Raw genomic sequence first — 21618 nt, 5'->3', positions numbered from 1 at the left:
ATCCTTGAAATAATGACGAAGCCGACACATTGCACTACCGTGTGTACATTTGCGCCAGGACACGACATGATTTACTTTCTCTAATCACTAAAATAAGAAAGAAATATTAAGCTGGGCGCCGGGGAGAAGTATATTTCCGTAAGGCTAAAAAAAACCACGCAGTATACTATCAACAGATATGTGTTTACTCTAAGAGTATTACGAGTCGAAGGGCCCACACACGTACGAAAGGAAAAAAAATGGGTGTGTTTGTGAACTGTAACATGGAAGTATCTCATTTTTTATAATGCATATTTTATAATGAATATACCGTAACTAGACGGGTATCCGGCATTGTTCAAATATATTCAGAGTAAAAAAAAAAGTTTTAGGCTGACTGTGCACCTCAACACGCCTTTCTCTCTTTCTCTGTGTGTGTGTGTGTGTGTGTGTAAGAGAGGAAAACACTAAAAGCCTTACGCTTCACTACCATCATTTCGAAAAAAGCTCCAGTGGTTACAAATTTTACAGAAAACACCCAACTCTCTACAAGCGCACAGAGCCGCCGCACCGCAGTGCTGCAGACAGAATAAATATTTGTATTAAGCTTTAAACTCACCCTTTTCAATGTGATCAGTGTCGATTAAGGTTCATAAAACTGAATACAGAATCCTCGCGATCGCCATACCAACGCGCAGGTTTAAACCGTAAAAAAAATAAAGAAAAAAACGCGTTTCTTCCGCACTCCAAATGAAAAAAAAAAAAACGTATAACCGCTTATGGTTCGGGCTACACTACCGACGCAAAATGGTGAATGAAGTCCAAAGCCTTGACAACTCCCCAGTACGACCAATCAGCGCACATGGTAGGTTACAGTAGCCAATAGGAACACGATTAACACTTGTAAAGGCGGAGCCGACTATAAGAGTGCACAGTATTGACAGAGCGACCAGTCCAATGAGGTTATGGGAAAACAAGGAACAGCTGGCTAAACCTGAACCTGGATGATCCAATGAGAATGGAGGAATGTCTAGTGAAAAAGAGAGAAAGAAAAATAGCACGAACTACCAAGCTGAGACTGAACTGTACGACCGGGTGTAGAGAATACTACACACTTTACGTTCTATGCAGGATGGGGAATCCCGGGATCCTTAGAAAAAAACGCGTTATATAGTGAAAACTGAAAATATCACATAGAGCCTATTATATTTTAATCATTGTTAGGAAATTTGCGGATTAAATATCAGTTAATTGACCAATTAATGAATCGGTAGTCTATAGTACATCTTTATATACAATTTCTAAAGATAATTTTATATTAGAATGATGCTATATTTTGTTATATTTACTTGATACAGAAGACTGAAAGATAAGTGTATTTATTTCCTGACTCTGTTTCCCGTGAGAGAGTGAGTGCATCAAACATGAACGACTGCAGCCAATAACCGAGCTATTTCCGGGTTTTTCCTTTTAACTCTTAAGCCCGCCTATGCTTTTAACTCATGTAGAAAGCACGATTAACGTCATTAGATCGAGCTGTGATTGGTCGGTGATAGCAATCCTCCTGACAAATGAGCAAGCAACATTCCAAACTCATTTTGCTTGCTGTCACTAGTGAGACTAAAAAGACAGTTTGTGAATAAAGGATCACAGTACATTTAATCAATTCATCAATTGATGTAAGATCAGTAACACAAAACACTGTTTTTTTTTTAAACTTGAAGAGGTAAATATGTTAGCTTGACAAAACCAGCATATTATTTTCTAAATTAAGCTTGTTACTATCAATATTATTGTGAGATGTTAATAGTAAATCATATAACTTGTTACTTGATCTGGTGTTTTAAAAGTTCAATGTCCATGAGCAAGATACTAACAAAGCAGTGAGACACTGTGTAACAATAAAGCATGGCCTTTAAAGATGTTGATAAGTCTCAAAATAGATCACAGATTTTTTAATTAAGTTTTTCTCACTTTTTTCCAGAAAAAAAAAAAAGTGTTTTTCTCACTTTTTTGTGCATTGCGCTTCTGTTCATTTATCCAACTCTGATGTATTACAACAATTACCTTAAAAGTTGCCAGCAGCTTTCCAAGAAGACATCAAGGTACTGACTGAAAAGTTTCTATTTATTTCTGATGTTCTCTCTGCACAACTGTAATAGAACATGACATAGATGTAGTTGTTCATGCCCCATAACCCTAATAAATTAACAATTGCGAAGCAAGAAAATTAGTACTTGGTTAAACATGGAGTTGCTGTTCATTGTCTAAACTATTGGTCTTCCCCTTGTATCTTAGAGCCTAATTAAGATTCCTTTTCCTAGTTGATGCTCTATTTTGAGATTAACTCTTTTTTTATTAGGTTTTGCAATAAGCCTGTTTTTAACTCAGAGTTTACTCTGTCCCTTTTAATAAGCTTGATTGGCTAGTTGTGAATATGCACTGTTATTTACAGTATATGTAAATATATGAACATATTTGTATTGTGTTCAGTGGTAGTGTGGTTTGTGGGTGCTGGGAATAGGTTTCTTCTCTATCTTTGATAAGGTAGTTTAGGGAAGTTGTTGGTCTTTTTGTTTGTGTCTTTTTTTTTTGTCTGTAGTTAGGCTTTTTAAAAATAATGATTTTTTTCATTATTTTGGCCTTTGTGCACCCATAAATCTTACCCAGGTATTTGTATGCACATGTTCATATTTCAATATATACCTCCTGTTTTATGCTATTAAGTTAGTGCTTTTTTCTATAGCTATGAGGATACCATATACTTTACATATACATCTTACACCCACCACCCTTTGCTTTTAATCACACTCACCACAACCTTAGACTGGGTCATAACACCTATTACATACAGTGCCTGTCAAAAAAACACATCAAAACACCTTAAAAGACATTCATCATTCAGTCATTATCATTTTTGGAAGATGCATGTATGTTCCTTTTGTTTAAATAAAACAAACTAGGTCATTTAACAGTAAGATGTATTTTTTATCACACATTGAAATGTACTAAATAATACATTTATACTTCATTTTTATTGAAAAATGTACACACACTCAATGTCAAATCAAAGTGAACTTCATTTTTTAGTCATTCAGCCAGGCCACAAGGTGCAAAGCATAAACAAATTGCATTTCTAAAGAATGGCTCCAATGTGTATATGTAACATACTGTACAACAGCCACTATAGGTAAGAAAATGGTACAATAGAGTGTAGATTAGACAATACCGAAAAAAAAACACAATATACATAGATAACACAATAGATTCAATTCATTTTTATTTGTATAGAGCTTTTAAGAATGAACATTGTCTCAAAGCAGCTTTACACAGATAATGTGGTTATAAAAATGATTAAGATGTTCTTTATAAGTGTAAGTTTGTCCCTGATGTGCAAGTCTGTGGCGACTTGCGATCTTATATTATAACTACAGTCAAAATCCATCCTCAAAGCTCCCGTTCTTACTCCGGATTTTCATGGAACTACCCAAGGTGTTGATGAGAAACCGTCCCCAGCTGCACAGAGTGGCCTCCAATCGAAGAGGACACTATCCAGAGGCAGGCCTGGACGAAAAGGGGAAGAATTGAAGAGGGAAAAGGGGGCAGGAACAGTGGTCACTGGAACCTCAGGAGCATGTTTAGCTCACATGAAAGAGGGAGAGAGAGAGAGAGAGAGAGAGAGAGAGAGAGAGAGAGAGTGACAGAAAGAGAAGGATATGGATTATTATGTGTCTTTATTGTTGTATGTAAGTTAAGGACACTGTGCAGCTGGGGACTCCGGCAAGACTCGCTATGGCAGCATAACTAAAAAGGAGAACCAGAAGGTAGCAATGACATGAGTGATCTTTGGGATAAGATACGACCCACCACACCACAGTCAACAAACCTGAGTACACATGTTAGAGTGAGGGGATTACAGCATACAAATATCCCAGTTTACCGAACACTCTATATCCATGATCCCTCCAGATTTGCTCCTTTACCTAAGAAAAATCTACTGATAAAAAACTTGACAAAATAAATATGTTTTTAGCCTTTGTCTTGAACACTGAGACTGTGTCTGAATCCCAAACACTAATTGTAAAGCTGTTCCATAACTGTGGGGCTTTATACAAGAAAGATCTGCCCCCTGCTGTAGCCTTCATTATTTGAGGTACCAACAAATAGCCTGCACCTTTTGATCTAAGTAGGTGTGGAGGATCATATTGGTACAGAATTTCGCTCATACTGCGGTGTATTTTATAATCAATGCGAGATTTAATTGGGGGCGAGTGTGGACTGATTAAAACAGAATACATACAGAACAACAACAAAAAAAAACAAAGATATTGTGCGCCAGTACAAATGCTTATTGCATTAAAAAAAGTTGTAAGGTTTAGTGCACAAGTGGCAAGAATGTAATCTATGTGTGATAAATACCACATGACTAGTCTGATTAATGCATAAGACAAGAAAAAAGTGTGTGGTTCAGCCGTTATAGTCCTGACAGGTCAGGAAATTTATAGCATTGTCAAAGTGATTTGAGTAGCCTGATGGCTCTTGCAGAGTCTGGTATATTTGCACCACAATACTAAAATAGTGTTTTCCAGAGGGCCAAAGTTTAAACAGGCTGTGGGAAGGGTGGGTGGGATCTTAGATTTTCCTTACAGGCAACATTTCTTGTATATGTCCTGTATAAATGGGAGTGAGGTTCTGATGATTTTCTCAGCAATCCTTGCTACTTTTTGTAGGGTCTTCTGGTCAGAGGCAGAGCATTTACCAGACTGATGTACTGCTGGTGTACTCAATATTGTGCCTGTACAGAATGTCGTGAGGATGGGGGTCAGAATGTAGTGAGGACTAACTCTAGCTAGTTATGAGGAACAAACTTGTAAATTTTTTATTAAAGCATTGTCTGTGTAAAGCTGCTTGAGCAATGTCCATTATGATATACAAAATAAAATATACAAATAAAATAGAATTGAATTGAATTAAATCAAATTGAAATGAAGTGTCAGCCATCTCAGGAAATGAATTGCTGTTGTGGCTACTTGACAAGAGAGTTTGGAGACCATGTTAATCATCTGTTATGTGAACCCCAGGACCTTGGTGCTTCTCTCTGACTCAAAAATGGTTCCATGGATCGTTAAAGGGGTGTGAAGTATGTGCTCCCTCTTGAAGTAAATAATTATCTCCATTGTCTTATTTTCAATCAGTGCCAGGTTGTTTTTGCCAAACCAGAGAATGAGTTGTTTACCTCCTTTCTGTAGGCCAATTCATCATTATTTTTAACGAGGCCCACAACTGTTGTATCGTCTGCAAACTTGATAAAATAGCTAGTGTTGAACCCAGCACAGCAGTTTAGAGTCATCAGGCTGAACAATATTGGACTCAAAACACAGCCCTGGGGGACACTGGTGCTTAGCATTATGTTTCAGAGGTGTTATAACCCACACAAACTGTCTGGGGTCTTTCTGTGAGGAAGTCCAGAATCAAGTTGCATTGTGGTGTGTTGATACCTATTGAGCTGAGTTTCTTTACCTGGTGTTAAGGGGATGATGGTATTAAAGACAGCTAAATTCATTGAAGAGCATCTGCACATAATTGTTTTTGTTTTCCAGATGTGACAGGATCAAGTGAATCGTTGTTGATATGGCATCATCAGTGGAGCGGTTACGGCAGTATGCAAACTTAAAGGGGTCATATTTAGCTGGGTGTTTGGAGGTTATATTACCAGCCTTTCAAAGCACTTCAATGAGCGCTGTAGGGAGGTAGTTGTTGAGTGTTTATACAGTAGATTTTTAAGGAAGTGGAATGATGATGTTCGCTTTGATCCATGGTTGCATGATGACCTGGCTCAGAGAGATATTATAAATGTCTGTAAGGATATATGTTGTGTCGGTTGATCAGCACATGCACCTCCCTGGTATGCTATCAGGTCCTGCAGCTTTATATAGGTTGAACTTCAGTAGGGCACTTCGAACATCAGCTGCATCAATCCAAAGTATCTTTTAATCCAGACTGGAAAAGGGCTTTCATTATTGTTGTTTTGTTGTTTTCTTCAAACCGAAAAAAGTAAGGTGTTGAGTGTGTTGAAGTCTGTGATATCATCACAGGGTGTGAGTGGTAGACCTGTAGTCAGTGATGTGCTGGATGCCTTGTTACAATCTCCTAGGATCTTTTTGGTTAGTGAAGTGATTATGGATTTTCTGACCATAGGCACATTTTGCTGCTTTTACGCTGTGGGAGAGTGTATGAATGCGGGAAGAAGGAACGCCACAACAGGTCAGGTGCAAAGGCATCACTTTTATTTGGGTTTTTAATTTAAGTATATGCGCTGCAGTAGCAAGCACGTCTTTGGCACACGCACACCCCTCCACACACACATGCTCTCCTTCTTATATGCACCCTCCGATCACTGGAAAAGAGAGAATAACTATTGGGTCTCATTAACTTCAGGTGAGGCAATCCCCGGCCTATCTGCTCCTGGCCCTGCCCTCCATTCACAAACCGACGCTCGGCCATGCCACCCCCCTTGCCACATACCCCCACCGCCCGACTCAGGCCAGGGAGCCGTCTGGCCCGCAACCGACTCCCCCCCCGACAGAGGAAGTCGGCCACGTCCATCTGCGCCCCCGGTCTGTGAACCACCTCGAACTTGAACGGCTGAAGTGCCAGATACCACCGAGTGATCCGCGCGTTGGTATCCTATTTGCGATGAAGCCACTGGAGCGGGGCGTGGTCCAAACAGAGGGTGAAGGCCCGTCGCAACAGATAGCCCACTTGATGCCAGGCACTCCCTTTCGATGGTGCTGTACCGGCTTTCCCGCACTGACAGCTTACGGCTGATGAACAGCACCGGCCGCTCCTCCCCCTCCACCACCTGGGACAACATGGCCCCCAACCCACTGTCCAACGCACCAGTCTGCAAAACAAAGGGAAGAGAGAAGTCAGGAGCATGTAAAAGCGGACCACCACAGAGTGCGGCTTTAAAGCACGTAAAAGCCTGTTGGCACGGCTCCGACCACTGGACCGGATCTGGTGCTCCCTTTTTAGTGAGATCGGTCAGCGGACTGTTGACGTCCGAAAACATAGGGAAGAACCTCCTATAATAGCCAGCCAGCCCCAGGAACCGTCTCACCTCCTTTTTGGTCTTGGGCCTCGGACAGGCCACAATCGCTGCTGTTTCATCGATTTGGGGATGCACCTGCCCATGACCCAAGTGGAAACCCAGATACTGTACTTCCATCCACCCAACCGCACACTTCTTCGGGTTCGCAGTGAGCCCCGCCCGCCTCAAGGTCCACAGGACCGCCCTGAGATGCTGTAGATGCTGCTGCCAATCATTGCTATAAATTACGATATAGGCAGCGGTGTATCCATTATGAGGACGGAAAATTCGGTCCATTAGACATTAAAACGTCGCCGGGGCTCTGAACAAACCGAACGGAAGTGTGACAAATTGGTGTAAACCAAACGGTGTGAAAAAGGCCGTTTTTTTCCCGGGACATTGGCTTTAAGGGGATCTACCAATATCCCTTGGTTAAGTCCAGTGTCGAATAAAAGCGAGCCGCGCCTAACCGATCAAGCAGCTCGTCGATGCGAGGCATTGGATACGCGTCGAATTTAGACACCGCGTTGACCTTATGGTAATCCACACAGAACCGGACCGACCTGTCGCTCTTGGGAACCAAGACCACCGGGCTGCTTCAGTCGCCGTGGGACTCCTCGACCACCCCCATGTCAAGCATCGCCTGAAGTTCCTCCCGAACCACATTCTTTTTGTGTTCGGGCAGCCGGTACAGGCGACTGCGCACCACGACACCGGGAGATGTCTCAATATAGTGTTCTATAAGGCAGGGGGGAGAACACATCCGCAAACTCCTGCTGTAGTTTTGATTGAAACGCTTCACCAGGCCATCGGTTTGTGAATGATAGACACTGGTGTGAATTGATTTAATCCTCAACAACTCGTACAGTTCGCTAAAACAGCTCCTTCTGGCCAGTTTCTTATCTACTTTGAAGAAAGTTTGGTTGTCACTAGCAGTGGCCTATTTTCCAGAGTAAGCATTACTAAGAGGTGATGTGAATTTCCTAGGTGAGGGTGTGGGTTGCCTTGGATGTCTGCTTGATGTTTGGGTAGACCTAATCTAGTGTGTTATTTTGCTTGGTTGCAAAGAGCACATGTTAGTATAATTGTGGTAGGACTGTCTTCAGGTCGGCCTGAATAAAGTCACCAGCAATGATATACACACTGTCCAGGTTAGCATTTAGCATCATGCTGGCCAACTAATACAGGATGGATAACGCTAATTTGTCTATTCAAGTCAAGTCAAGACAAGAAGCGTTTATTGTCATTTCTACCATATATAGCTGAGGCAGTACATTGTGAAATGAGAAAACGTTCCTCCAGAACTCTTGTGCTACATTAACCAACATAGAGCTACAACACACAACATAAAGCTACATAACAGAAGTTATGTGTCCTTGCCACATAAAGTGCATAGTGTGCAACCTAGTGCAAACAGTGCAGACAAAAACACAGTGCAGACAGACAACACAAGACAGTGTGGGACAGATACACAAAAAACAAAATAGCAATGACGAGTAACCTATTGTATACTCTGATTATACAGTAATGTGCCAATGAAGACTATAAAGACTATAAACAAGAAGGACTATAAATAAGAAAGTGTTTGCAAAAAAGAAAGTAAACAGTATATGATAAAATGTAAATAATTAATGGAATAGAATGGATTAAGAGTAATGAGTGTGTGTTAAGTTTAGGTTGTACAGTTCAGTAACATTTACATTTGCGGCATTTAGCCCATTTGCGGCCCTTGTCCAGAGCGACGTACAAAAGTGCTTTGAGTCTGCTAGAAAATAAATCTACACTAGATTACAAACTTAAAATAAATCAGGCTATAAATCTTGATTTTTACAAAGCAAATTTGTAAAGTGATAATTTAAGTATTTCAGCAAGATGTAGGTCTTCACCAGTGTTGTTCTAGTTATTGAGAAATAGTAACTAGTTACAGTTACTTCATTCAAAAAGTAACTGAATTACTTTGTTGATTACTTACACCAAAAAGTAATTCATTACTGTTAAAAGTAACTTTTTAGTAACTTTTTTAAAGAACGTTCTTTAATGTTCCCATTAATGCCCTTTTATGCGTTATGGTCTATACAAACACAAAACTGACAACGTAATTTTTAAACCCTATTTTATTTAAGTCAGACCACAAGCTGTACGGGTGGGAAAACACACTTCATCCACCCTCACCCTCAGCACTGGAGCTCCCCAGGGTTGTGTTCTGAGCCCCCTGCTGTACTCACTGTACACATGTGACTGTGTGGCCACTTCCAGCTCCACAACCATCATCAACTTTGCTGACGACATTGTTGTGGTGGGCCTGATCTCCAACAACGATGAGACAGCCTACCTACAAGAGGTTAAAAACCTGGAGAGATGGTGCCAGGAGAATAACCTTCTCTTGAACGTCAGCAAGACTAGGGAGTTGATCGTGGACTTCAGCACGAAGTAGGGGCGGTCATACCAACCGCTAAATATCAACGTGACCCCAGTGGAAAGAGTGGACAGTTTCCGGTACCTATGTGTTCACATCACACAGGACCTGTCTTGGTCCTGTCACACCAACACCCTGGTGAAGAAGGCCCGGCAGCGTCTGAACCATCTGAGACGCTTAAGGGATTTTAAACTACCCTCTCAAAAGCTAAATATTTTCTACACCGGCACCATTGAGAGCGTTCTGATGGGTAGCATCACTTCCCAGTTCGTGAACAGCACCATGCGTTCAGGGAAACGCTTCCACTCCCTGAAAGCAAACACAGAGAGAATGAGGAGGAGCTTCTACCCGCAGGCCATTCGGAGTTTAAACCAGGAAACACCCAGGATCTAAAAACTGGCCTACTCTCTCCATCATCACACTTTTTCTCTGCACATATCTCACTTTTCGCACTACGACATTTTAAAATCTGGACTTGCACAGAACAGTGCGCTTTACATTTTATTTTATACCACACCATACCACACACGGACACTTTACACCACACCATACCACACACGGACACTTTATGGACAATCACAAAACCACCTTAAACCACCTTAAATTGTTTACTGTTTTACTGTTTACTGCCATAAACATATTCTGTATATACATCTTTTTTTCTCTCATATAGATCTAATATATATCTTTATATATTCTTATATTTTATATAGTTTTTATTCTTTATTTATCTGCCTTCTTTTTCTTTGTTTTATTTTTCTCCCCATCCTATTTCCTCACGTAAAAAGCATTTCACTGCATGTCGTACCCTGTATGTATGTGTATGTGACAAATAAAATTTGATTTTATTTTATTTGATCCAAGCGGAAGCTGTGGTATCTGAGGGAGGGCAAGAAAAGTGAGTTAAGTATCATCTGCATAGCAGTGGTAAGAAAACCTGCAAGGATATGACTTCTCCAATGGAGTGGGTGTAGAGGGAGAAAAGGAGGGGACCAAGTACCGGGCCTTGTGGGACACAAGTGAGTCTGTATGGGGCAGCTGTGGATCCCTAGGGACCTTCTAGGTAGGAAACAAACCTTTCCCATGCTGTTCCTTGGATACCAAGGCTCCTGATGGTAGACAAGAGAGTCTTGTGGTTGACAGTGTCGAATGCTGCTAAAAGGTCCAAGAAGATAAGTACAGATGACAGCTTGGCTGATCAAGCAGAATGCAGTTTCTCATAAACCGCCAAAAGGGCGGTCTCTGTGGAATGTGCCGCTTTGAAACCACTGGTTTGGATCATGGAGGTTGTTCTGTAAGAGCTAGACACAGTTGGTTAAAAACAGTGCATTCCAGAGATTCAGTGTCCAGAAGCAGGTCCAGTCAGTCAATTTCACTAATTATTATTTATAGACCCCCAGGGCCCTACTTTGATTTTCTCATAGAATTTGCAGATTTCATCACAAATTTAGCTACTTCTTTAGACAAAGCATTAATTGTTGGTGACTTTAATATTCATTTTCATAATCAGGAAGACTCCTAAAGAGCAGCAGTTGTGTCCATTCTAGATTCAGTTGGAATTAATCAAAATGTTATAGGACCCACTCATAAAGGTGGACACACTCTTGATTTGTTGTTAACATTTGGATTAAAAATAAAAAAACGTAGTCATAATTTTACAGTCTGAAGCTATTTCAGACCATTATCTCATCTCTTTTAAAATCTGCCTCAGTCACTGCATTAGTACCTCACCATGTTACCGTGTTAAGCGTACATTCACGTCAGCTACAGCAGCGCATTTTATCAATAATCTTCCAGAAATTACTATATTAAATAGATCTCCATCTGACCCCGCAGAGCTGGACTGGGCCACTGAATACCTAAAACATTACGTTATACTCTAGATCAGGGGTCACCAACCTTTTTGAAACTGAAAGCTACTTCTTGGGTACCGATTAGTGTGAAGGGCTACCAGTTTGATACACACAGTTTTCAGTTTGATCTGAAATAACAAATTTGCTCAATTTACCTTTTATTATATGTTATTATTAATAATTAATGATATTCATCTATGTAAAGACACTGATCATGTTAATGATTTCTCATAATAATTATCAACAATGATTTAACAAATTAGGAAACAGCTATTTTTTTAGAAAAGGCCCGCGGGCACCACATTGGTGACCCCTGCTTTAGATGATGTAGCTCCACTTAAGACCAAAATGATCAGGGAGAAAAAATGAGCACAGTGGTATAATGATCATACGTGCACCTTAAAACAGACCACTCGGAAATTAGAACGTAAATGGCGTCAAACAAAATTAACAGTATTTCAAATAGCATGGAGGGAGAGCCTCCTAAATTACAGAAAATCTCTTAGTGCTGCTAGATCATCATATTTTTCCACCCTCATAGAAAATAACAAGCATAATCCTAGATTTTTATTCAGCACAGTAGCAAAATTAACAGGAAATAAAAGCACTGCACTAACATGCACCCCATCATTAGGTAGTAATGATTTCATGAACTTTTTTAATAATAAAGTTGAAAACATCAGGCAAGAAATCCAGACAGTTAATATAAATCCAAATTATTTTACAAGTAACCCTGTAGACAGCAGTGTAATTATGACAGACAATCAATTACAAAGCTTCACTCCTATTCATGAGAATGACTTAATTTAATTAATTTCCTCATCAAAATCATCAACGTACATTCTCGATCCCTTGCCTAGTTTCCTCAAACAGATAACTCCAGAGGTAATTGAACCTGTTTTAAAAATAATAAACTCTTCCATTAGCACTGGTTATGTACCTAAATTCTTCAAATTGGCAGTTATCAACCCCCTAATTAAGAAACCTGACCTTGACCTATGTCAGATGTCCAACTACAGGCCAATATCAAATCTTCCCTTTATATCCAAAATGGTAGAAAAAGTTGTAGCACAGCAGATCACATTATACTGCTTGCTAGACTTGAGAACGTTGTTGGAATTAGGGGAACAGCTCTCTCTTGGCTCAGGTCTTATTTGACTGATCGCTATCAGTTTGTTGATGTAAATGGTGAGTTCTCCACACTCTCTGAGGTAAAGTTTGGCTTAGGCCCACTGCTTTTCTTTTTATATATACTGACTCTGGTACTCTGGTATTTACTAAACATGGTATTCGCTTCCATTGCTATGCTGATGTATATTTCAGCAAAGCCAGATGAGCGAGATCAGCTTAACAATGTTGAGGAGTGTGTAAAGGACATTAGAAAGTGGATGCTTGATAACTTTCTTCGGCTCAACTCGGATAAGACGGAAGTACTTCCCAATTACGTAGCATCTCTGGATGGTGTTTCTGTTTCAGCGTGTACGGCTGTCAAAGACCTTGGTGTTATTATTGACCCTAGTCTTTCCTTTGAGGCTCACGTGAATAATATTACCAGGATCGCTTTCTTTTACTTTAGAAATATTGCTAAAATTAGAAATATGATGTCGTTACAGGATGCAAAAAAACTAGTTCATGCTTTTGTTACATCTAGATTAGACTACTGTAACGCTTTACTGTCTGGGTGTTCAAGTAAGTGCATAAATAAGCTTCAGTTAGTTCAGAATGCAGCAGCAAGAGTCCTCACTAGATCCAGGAAATATGACCACATCACTCCTGTTTTAATCAGTCTACACTGGCTCCCAATAAAATCTCACATTGATTATGAAATACTACTACTGACGTATAAAGCACTTAATGGTCTCGCACTGCAGTATCTGAGTGAACTCCTGTATCAGTATGATCCTCCACACCTACTTAGATCATAAGGTGCAGGCTATCTGTTGGTTCCTCAAAAAAAACAGCAGGGGTCAGATCTTTCTCTTATAAAGCCCCAAAGTTATTGAACAGCCTTCCAATCAGTGTTCGGGACTCAGACACAGTCTCTGTGTTCAAGTCGAGGTTAAAAATGTATTTATTTAGTCAAGCCTTTGATCAGTAGATTTTTTTCTTAGGTAAAGGCACAGATCTGGAAGTAACATGGATATAGAGTGTTTGGTAAACTGGGATATTTGTATGCTGTCGTCCCCTCACTTTCACACGTTCAGGTTTGTTGGCGGTGGTGTGGTGGGTCATCTTTTAACCCAGAGATCCCTCATGTCGGTGTTATATTCTGGTTCTCCCTTTTAGCTATGCTGCCATAGCGAGTCTTGCCGGAGTCCAAACTGCATTAACTTTCATACAACAATAAAGACACATAATAATCTATATCCTTCTCCTCCTGTCACCCCTCTTCTCTCTCTCTCTCTCTCTCTCTCTCTCTCTCTCTCTCTCTCTTTCTCTCTCTCTCTCTCTCTCTCTCTCTCTCTCTCTCTCTCTCTCTCTCGGTCGAGTTAAACATGCTCCTGAGGTTCCAGTGACCACTGTTCCTGCCTCTCTCCCCTCCGAGGATCTTTCCACTACGTCCAGGCCTGCCTCTGGATAGTGTTCTCTTCGACTGGAGGCCACTCTGTGCAGCTTGGGATGGTTTCTCATCAACGCCTTGGGTGGTTCCATGAAATTCCGGAGTAAGAACGGGAGCTTTGAGGACTGTAGTTAATGTCAACAGTCTGCTACATTGACTCAGGACTACTTTTCGCTACTGATCATCATCACTGTACCCCGCAACATGGTATATCTGCTATACATGGACATTCGTTGCAACCCAGATGAGGATAGGTTCCCTGTTGAGTCTGGTTCCTCTTAAAGTTTCTTCCTTCTGCATCTCGGGGAGTTTTTCCCTTGCTACAGTCGCCACCGGCTTGCTCATCAGGGACAAACTTACTTATAAAGAACATATTCACTTTTAATCACCACATTATCTGTGTAAAGCTGCTTTGAGACAATGTTCTTTGTTTTAAGTGCTATACAAATAAAAATGAATTGAATTAAATTGAATTTACAAAGAAAGGAGAGAAGTGATACTGGTCTGTAGTTGTTGATGTCTGATGGATCCAGAGCAGGATTTTTTAAGATTGGAATGAGCCTTGCTTGCTTGAACTGTAAACACACAGTTGAGTGAGTGTGTGTGAGTGTGTGTGTGAGAGTTTTAGTTTAAGTTCAGGTCTGTGTGTTGATGAGCCTGATGGCTTGAGGGAAAAAAACTGTTGAGATTTGAGACGGTGCAGTTCCCAAACCAGGCAGTGATGCAGCTGCTCAGGGTGCTCTCGATGGTCCCTCTATAGAGCATGGTTATGATGGGGGAGGAAGATGAGCTTTCCTCAACCTTCACAGGTAGTAGAGATGCTGCTGGGTTTTCTTGGTGATTGAGCTGGTGTTAAGTGACCAGGTGAAGTTCTCTGCCAGATGTACACCAAGAAATTTGGTGCTCTTGATGATCTCCACAGAGGATCCATCAATGATCAGTGGAGAATGGTGCTCTGCTGAAGTCAACAACCATCTCTTTGGTTTTGTCAATGTTCAGAGACAGGTTGTTGGCTCCACACCAGGCTGTTAACTATTTCACCTACTTTCTGTATGCTGATTCAAAGTTGTCGAGTTGTAGATTGCAACACAGTGATGAGTCAGCAGAGTGAACAGTAGTGGGCTGAGTACACAGCCCTGAGGGGCCCCTGTGCTCACTGTGGTGGTGCTAAAGATGCTGTTCCTGATCCGGACTGACTGAGGTCTCCCAGGATCCAGTTGCAGAGGGCGGTGTTCGGGTCCATTGAGTTTAGCTTCTCAATCAGGAGCTGGGTGGTGATTGTGTTGAATAGTGAACTGAAGTCTATTAACAGCATTCGTATGTAAGTGTCTTTATTGTCCAGGTGGGTGAGGGCCAGATAGAGGGTCATAGAGATGGCATCGATTGTGGAATGGTTTGGACGATACGCAAACTGCATGGGTTCCAGTGACGGTAAAAGTTGGGTCATGATGTGTCTCATGATGAGCCTCTAGAAGCACTTCATTATGATGGGTGTGAGTGCGACGGGAGGATAGTCACTGAGGCAGGTGACTGTAGACGGCACGGGGACAGTGGATATCGTCTTGAGGCACATAGTAACAATGTTGCTGCTCGGGGAGATGTTAAAGATGTCAGTAAAGACATCCGCTAGCTGTTCTGCATATTTCCTGAGCACTCTGCCAGGAATGTTGTCTGGTCCAGCAGACTTTTATGGGTTGACTCTGCATAGAGTTTTCCTCACTTCAGCTGTGGATAGTCAAAGTACCTGGTCACTGGGCGGGGGGGTGGTCTTCCTTGCCTCCACGTTGTTCTGCACCTAAAACCAGGCAAAGAAGTCATTCAGCACATCTGGGAGGGAGACATCATGATCAGAAACAGGTGAAGTTGTCATGTAGTTCGTGGTCGCCCTGCCACATATGCCGGGTGTCTTCGCTGTCCTGGAAAATTGCTGTGGATTTGCTTGGCGTGTGCACGCTTCACCTCTCTGATGGCTCAGAACAGTTTGGCCCTTGCTGTTCTTAAAGCCATCTTGTCCCCTGCTCTGAAGGCGGAGTCTCTTTTTTTCAGCAGTGCACACCCTTTCGCGGTAATCCACGGCTTCTGGTTGGAGTGAGTAGTGATGGTCTTGGATAGTTACATTATCAATGCATTTGCTGATGTAGCTAGTAACTGATGTGTACTTCTCCAAGTTGATGGAATTGCCTTTGGTTGCAACCTCCCTAAACATGTCCCAGTCACTGCAATTAAAACAGTCCTGAAGAGCAGAGGTGGCCCTGGTTCTGAAGTACACTCTCTCCTGAAACAAGTATTCAAACTGTCTGTCTATCTCTCACAGAACAACCTCCATGATCCAAACCAGTCTGATTTCAAAGCAGCACATTTCACAGAGACGGCCCTTTTGGCTGTTTCTGAGAAACTGCATGCTTCTCGATCAACCAAGCTGCCATCTGTACTTATCTTCCTGGACCTTTCAGCAGCATTCCACAAAGTCAACCACAAGACTCTCTAGTCTACCCTCAAGAGCCTCGGTATCCACGGAACAGCATGGGAATGATTTGCTTTCTCCCTGGAAGGTCGCTCATATCAGGTAACCTGGAGGGGATCCACATCTGCCCCATGCAGACTCACCACTGGTGTCCCACAAGGCTTGGTACTTGGTCCCCTCCTTTTCTCCCTCTATACCCACTCCATTGGTGAAGTCATACCCTTCCATGGGTTTTCTTACCACTGCTATGCAGATGACAATCAACTCATATTTTCTTGCCCTCCCGCAAAAACCACAGCTTCTGCTTGGATTTTGGCGTGCTTGACAGTCATATCTTCATGGATAAGTGCTCATCAATTCAAACTCAACCCTTGCTTTATGACTATCTGGTCTCCCCTTCAGCCACTGCTCGTAAGCTTGTGGTAACTATGGACAATCAACTGTCCTTCTCCTCACATGTTGCTAATGTGTCGATTTAGTTTTTCTACAACATCCAAAGGATTCGACCATTTCTGTCCACACAGGCTGGCCAGGTGCTTGTTCAGTCTCTTGTCATTTTGAGAGTGGACTACTGCAACTCTCTGCTGGGCGGTCTTTCTCTGAACACTATTTGTCCACTGCAAATGATCCAAAACACAGCTGCACGACTTGTGTTCAATCTGCCCAAGTTCCCCCACCCCACCCCACTGCTGCTCTCCCTTCACTGGCTTCCAGTAGCTGCACATATCAGATTAACAAAATTGATGCTAGCCTACAAGGCCAAAAAACAAGGCCAAAAATGGGCCAGCAACATACTTACCTCAGAAAACACATCTAATGGATTGACTGCTTGGACAGAAATTTTACATGTGTATATATATATATATATATATATATATATATATATATATATATATATATATATATATATATATATATATATATATATAAACCTTTCTTTCTAAATCTTTGGAATGCACTGTTTTTAACAAACTGTCTGTCTCTCCCTCACAGAACAACCTCCATGACCAACAACCTCCAACCTCCATGAATGGCCTGCGGGAAGAATGCTCCTCCTCATTCTCTCTGTGTTCACTTTCAGGGAGCAAAAGCGGTTCCCTGAACGCAACAAAGAAAAGAGTCCATTGTTGGGATGGCTGAGGTCCTTCACAATCTTCCTGGCCCTGGTCCTGCACCGCGTGCTGTAGATGTCCTGCAGGTTAGGGAGCTCTGTGTGGATGGTACGTTCAGCTGAACGCACCACCCTCTGGAGGGCTCGCCTGTCCTGCATGGTGCTGTTCCCGAACCAGGAAGTGATGCTACCCGTCAGAACGCTCTCAATGGTGCAAGTGTAAAAAGTCTTTAGCACCTGAGAGGGTAGTTTAAAGTCCTTTAAGCATTTCAGATGGTACAGACGCTGTCGGGCTTTCTTCATGAGGGTGTTGGTGTTCCAGGACCAAGACAGGTCCTGTGGATGTGAACACCTTTTTCATCTCTCCAGGTTTTTAACCTCCTGTAGGTAGGCCATCTCGTTGTTGTTGAAGATCAGGCTCACCAGAACAGTGTCGTCAGCAAACTTGATGATGGTGGTGGAGTTGGAAGTGGCCACACAGTCGTATGTGTACAGTGAGTACAACAGGGGGCTCAGAACACAACCCTGGGAAGCTCCAGTGCTGAGGGTAAGGGTGGATGAGGTGTGTTTGCCCACCCGTATGGCTTGTGGTCTGTCTGTCAGGAAGTTAGAGATCCATTGACACAGAGTCCCAGGACCTCCAACTTAGAGGTGAGTGTGGAGGGAATTATAGTGTTAAATGCTGAACTGTAATCCACAAACAGCATCTTTGTATAATTCTCATTTCTGTGGTCCAGGTGGCTCATCGTAGTGTGGAGGAGATGAGCAATGGCGTCCTCAGTAGAACGATTCTGACAGTACGCGAACTGTAATGGTCCAGTGTGTCTGGTAGTGATGCAGTGATGAAGTCTCTGACCAGTCTCTCAAAGCACTTTATCACTACTGAGGTCAAGGCTACAGGGTGATAGTTGTTAAGGCAGGCGGGCTGGGGTTTCTTTGGGACAGGAAGAATGGTGGACTGTTTGAAACATGAGGGAATAACAGACTGTTCCAGTGAGAGGTTGAATATCTCAGTGAACACCGGTGTTAGCTAGTCAGCGCAGGCTTTCAGAACCCGGCCTGTGATGCCATCTGGTCCTGCTGCCTTCCTGGTATTCACTCTCTTGAATGCCCTCCTCACGTCATGCTCCAAGATGGTGAACATGTTCACCTCTCCGACTCTCTCGGCGTGCACACTGTATGTGCAGCTTCGAAACGAGCGTAAAAGATGTTTAGCTCGTCTGCCAGAGAAGCGTCTGCATTCACGATTCTAGAAGATGGTGTTCTGTAGTCCGTGATTGTTCTTAGTACCTGACATAGGCTTTTAGAGCCACCATGTTGGAACTGTGAGTCTAGTTTCCTCCCGTAGCGCCGCTTTGCATCCTTCACCGCTCTGCGAACACTCTAGGATGCAGCCTTGTAATCGTCCATGTTGGCGAGCCCCGTGTTGTAGGCAGCGGAGCAGGATCTCAGAGCGTAGCGGATGGTTTTATCCACCCACGGCTTCTGGTTGGGAAACGTTCTGATGGTGTTTTTTTGCACCGTATTATCCGCTAGTTTCCCAATGAGTCCCACAACCGCTTCTGTAAACATTTTGATGTCATCAGAGCTGCGCCTAAACATGTCCTAGTCTGCGTCATCCAAAGCGCCCTGCAGAGCGGCCACCGATTGGTCAGTCCAGTCCGTCCTCTGAACCGGAGCTTTCTGTTTCAGCCTTTGTTTGTAAACAGGCATAAGGGAGATGGCAGCATGGTCCAATATCCCAAACGGTGGATGTGACTGTGCCTTGTAGCTGTTCTTGAATGTTGTGTAACAGTGGTCCAGTGTAATTTCGCCCCTGGTGGGCCAGGTGATGTGCTGATGAAAGTTCGGTAGTGCATGCTTGAGGTTGGCACTGTTAAAATCTTCGACCACAATGAGTGCAGCGTCCCAATGCTGTGTTCGGTGAAGTATTAGTGTCTCATGTAAATCCCATACTGCAATGTCCGCTTGAGGTGGAATATAAACGGCACTGACTATGACTGAGCTGAATTACCGAGGTAGATAAAAGGGGCCGACATTTGATGGTCAGTAGTTCCAGGTTTGGAGTGCAGGAGCGTGAAAGGGGAACGATGCTCGCACTGTCGCACCAGTGGTTGTTCACCATGAGACACATTCCACCTCCTCTTGACTTCACCTACTCCAGTGTTCAGTCCATGAGGTAAACCGAAAAAAAAATTCGCCCATTGCGTGGTCCGGTACTGCTGGGTGTAGCCATGTCTTGGTAAAGCAGAGAAGGTTGCAGTCCTGAATGTCCCTCTGGAACTTGACCCTTGCCCTGAGGTCGTCAAGCTTGTTTTCCAGTGACTGGATTTTGGCTAAAAGGATACTAGGTAAGGGGGCGTGGTGTGCGCATGCCCTCAGCTTGTTCCTTATGCCAGCTCGTTTCCCTCGCGGACGCCGGTACGGGTCGCGTCCTTTGCTGTCCCTCAGGATCTCGCTCGGCCAGCATGAGTCCGGGTTAAAAAACGACGAAAGATGAGTGCATTGTACACCAATAGATATAAGTGGCTCTGTCATATATAATGGTGTCTATTGTGTGGATGGAACTGTAACTAAGTAAATAAAAATATAAAATAAACAAAAAAAGAGAACGCGTAGCCGGAGCAGTCGTGATGGCAGCCGACCTCACCGGCGCCATCTTGGTAAGGCCGTTTATGATGTGACTTGTGGCAGTGAGCCAAAAAGCTGCAAAGAAAGAAGTAAAAAAAAACCCACAACAAAACATGGTTAGTAGAAGTATATTGGAAATTAAATGTTTATTATGTGACTTGTGGCTGTTTGATTTTTGGTGTATTTAAAATAATTTTCTAAGTAGAACGGCAGTCATTGATGCAAAATTTGGCAAGAGAAATTATTCAGAAAAAGGACTACAAATGTCATGGCCTTGAACACTGACTTACTGCTTTGACAGAAAAGTTTTATGTTCAATGTATTTATCTATATCTATTTGTTCACTATTGAGATGGGTTGGTTTTAAACACTTGGTGCCAATGATCGCAAAAGCCTAATTAAAATAAACTCTCGTCAACAGTCCCATTTGCTAGCTCATTGACTCAAACCAGCATGCATTTCACCTTCGATAGCTCAGTTGGTAGAGCGGAGGATTGTAGAGGTTTGCTAGTCGCCATCCTTAGGTCGCTGGTTTGAATCCGCCTTGAGGGATATTTATTTTAACGTTAGATTATTGCATCTATACAAAAGGTGAGCCAGACTCGATCGGGGATAAAAGGATTTAAGTTCCCTGACCGGTAATCGAACCCAGAGCGCACGAATCCTAGCCACTAGACCATAAGGGAGGCGATGAGCACAATAATCCTCTAGCAGCTGGTCGTGGTCATTACCACACTTTCTCTGCGGTCTAAAGGGCAATGACTCTGATGCCCATTGGTGCCTAGACACGGACCCCACATACCTTCTAGCAGGTGAGCGCATTACTTCCAAGAGCTTGTAGACTGATTTTCAGAGTCAGCAGAGAATATCTATGGCCAGATACAATTTTTCTCCACAAGATGTCAGTTAAATTGCCAAAGGTTTTGCAGATTTTCACTCTGTGACTGCCACTGGTTTTAATTAGTCAAGGTTTGAGTTCTCCAGTGAATAATTACACAGAGCCAAAAAGCTTCAAAGACAGAAGTAAAAAAAAAAAAAAACACAACAAAACTTGGTTAGTAGACCTGTATTGGAAATTTAATGTTTATGATGTGACTTGTGTCAGTTTTATTTTTGGTGTATTTAAAATAATTTTCTAAGTAGAATGGCAGTCAATGATGCAAAATTTGGCAAGAGACATTATTCAGAAAAGGGACTACAAATGTCATGGCTTAGAACACTGTTAATGGACTTACTGCTTTGACAGAAAAGTTTTATGTTCAATCTATATATCTATTTCTATTTGTTCACTATTGAGATGGGTTGGTTTTAAACACTTGGTGCCAATGGTCGCAAAAACCTAATTGAAATAATCGCTTGTCAACAGTCCCATTTGCTAGCTCATTGACACAAACCAGCATGCATTTCACCTTCGATAGCTCAGTGGGTCGAGCGGAGGACTGTAGAGGTTTGCTAGTAGCCATCTTTAGGTCGCTGGTTCGAATCCGGCTCGAAGGATATTTTTAAAATTTATT

General features: G+C 42.4%; 1 protein-coding gene across 9 annotated transcripts in view; it reads right to left on the bottom strand.

Annotated features, from left to right (window-relative positions):
* cica (capicua transcriptional repressor a) overlaps nucleotides 1–808 on the bottom strand; it is a 31702-nt gene extending 30894 nt beyond the window's left edge. For all 9 annotated transcript variants that reach the window (XR_014533924.1, XM_083543142.1, XM_083543143.1 and 6 more), the window contains exon 1: nucleotides 599–808. The gene's annotated coding sequence lies outside the window, so the exon portion shown is untranslated. The remainder of the gene's footprint in view (nucleotides 1–598) is intronic.
* Nucleotides 809–21618: the final 20810 nt, after the last annotated feature.

This window comes from Silurus aristotelis (assembly GCF_946808225.1).
Source record: "Silurus aristotelis genome assembly, chromosome: 6".
Taxonomy (NCBI): Eukaryota; Metazoa; Chordata; class Actinopteri; order Siluriformes; family Siluridae; genus Silurus; species Silurus aristotelis.
This window is presented reverse-complemented; position numbering and strand designations above follow the sequence as displayed.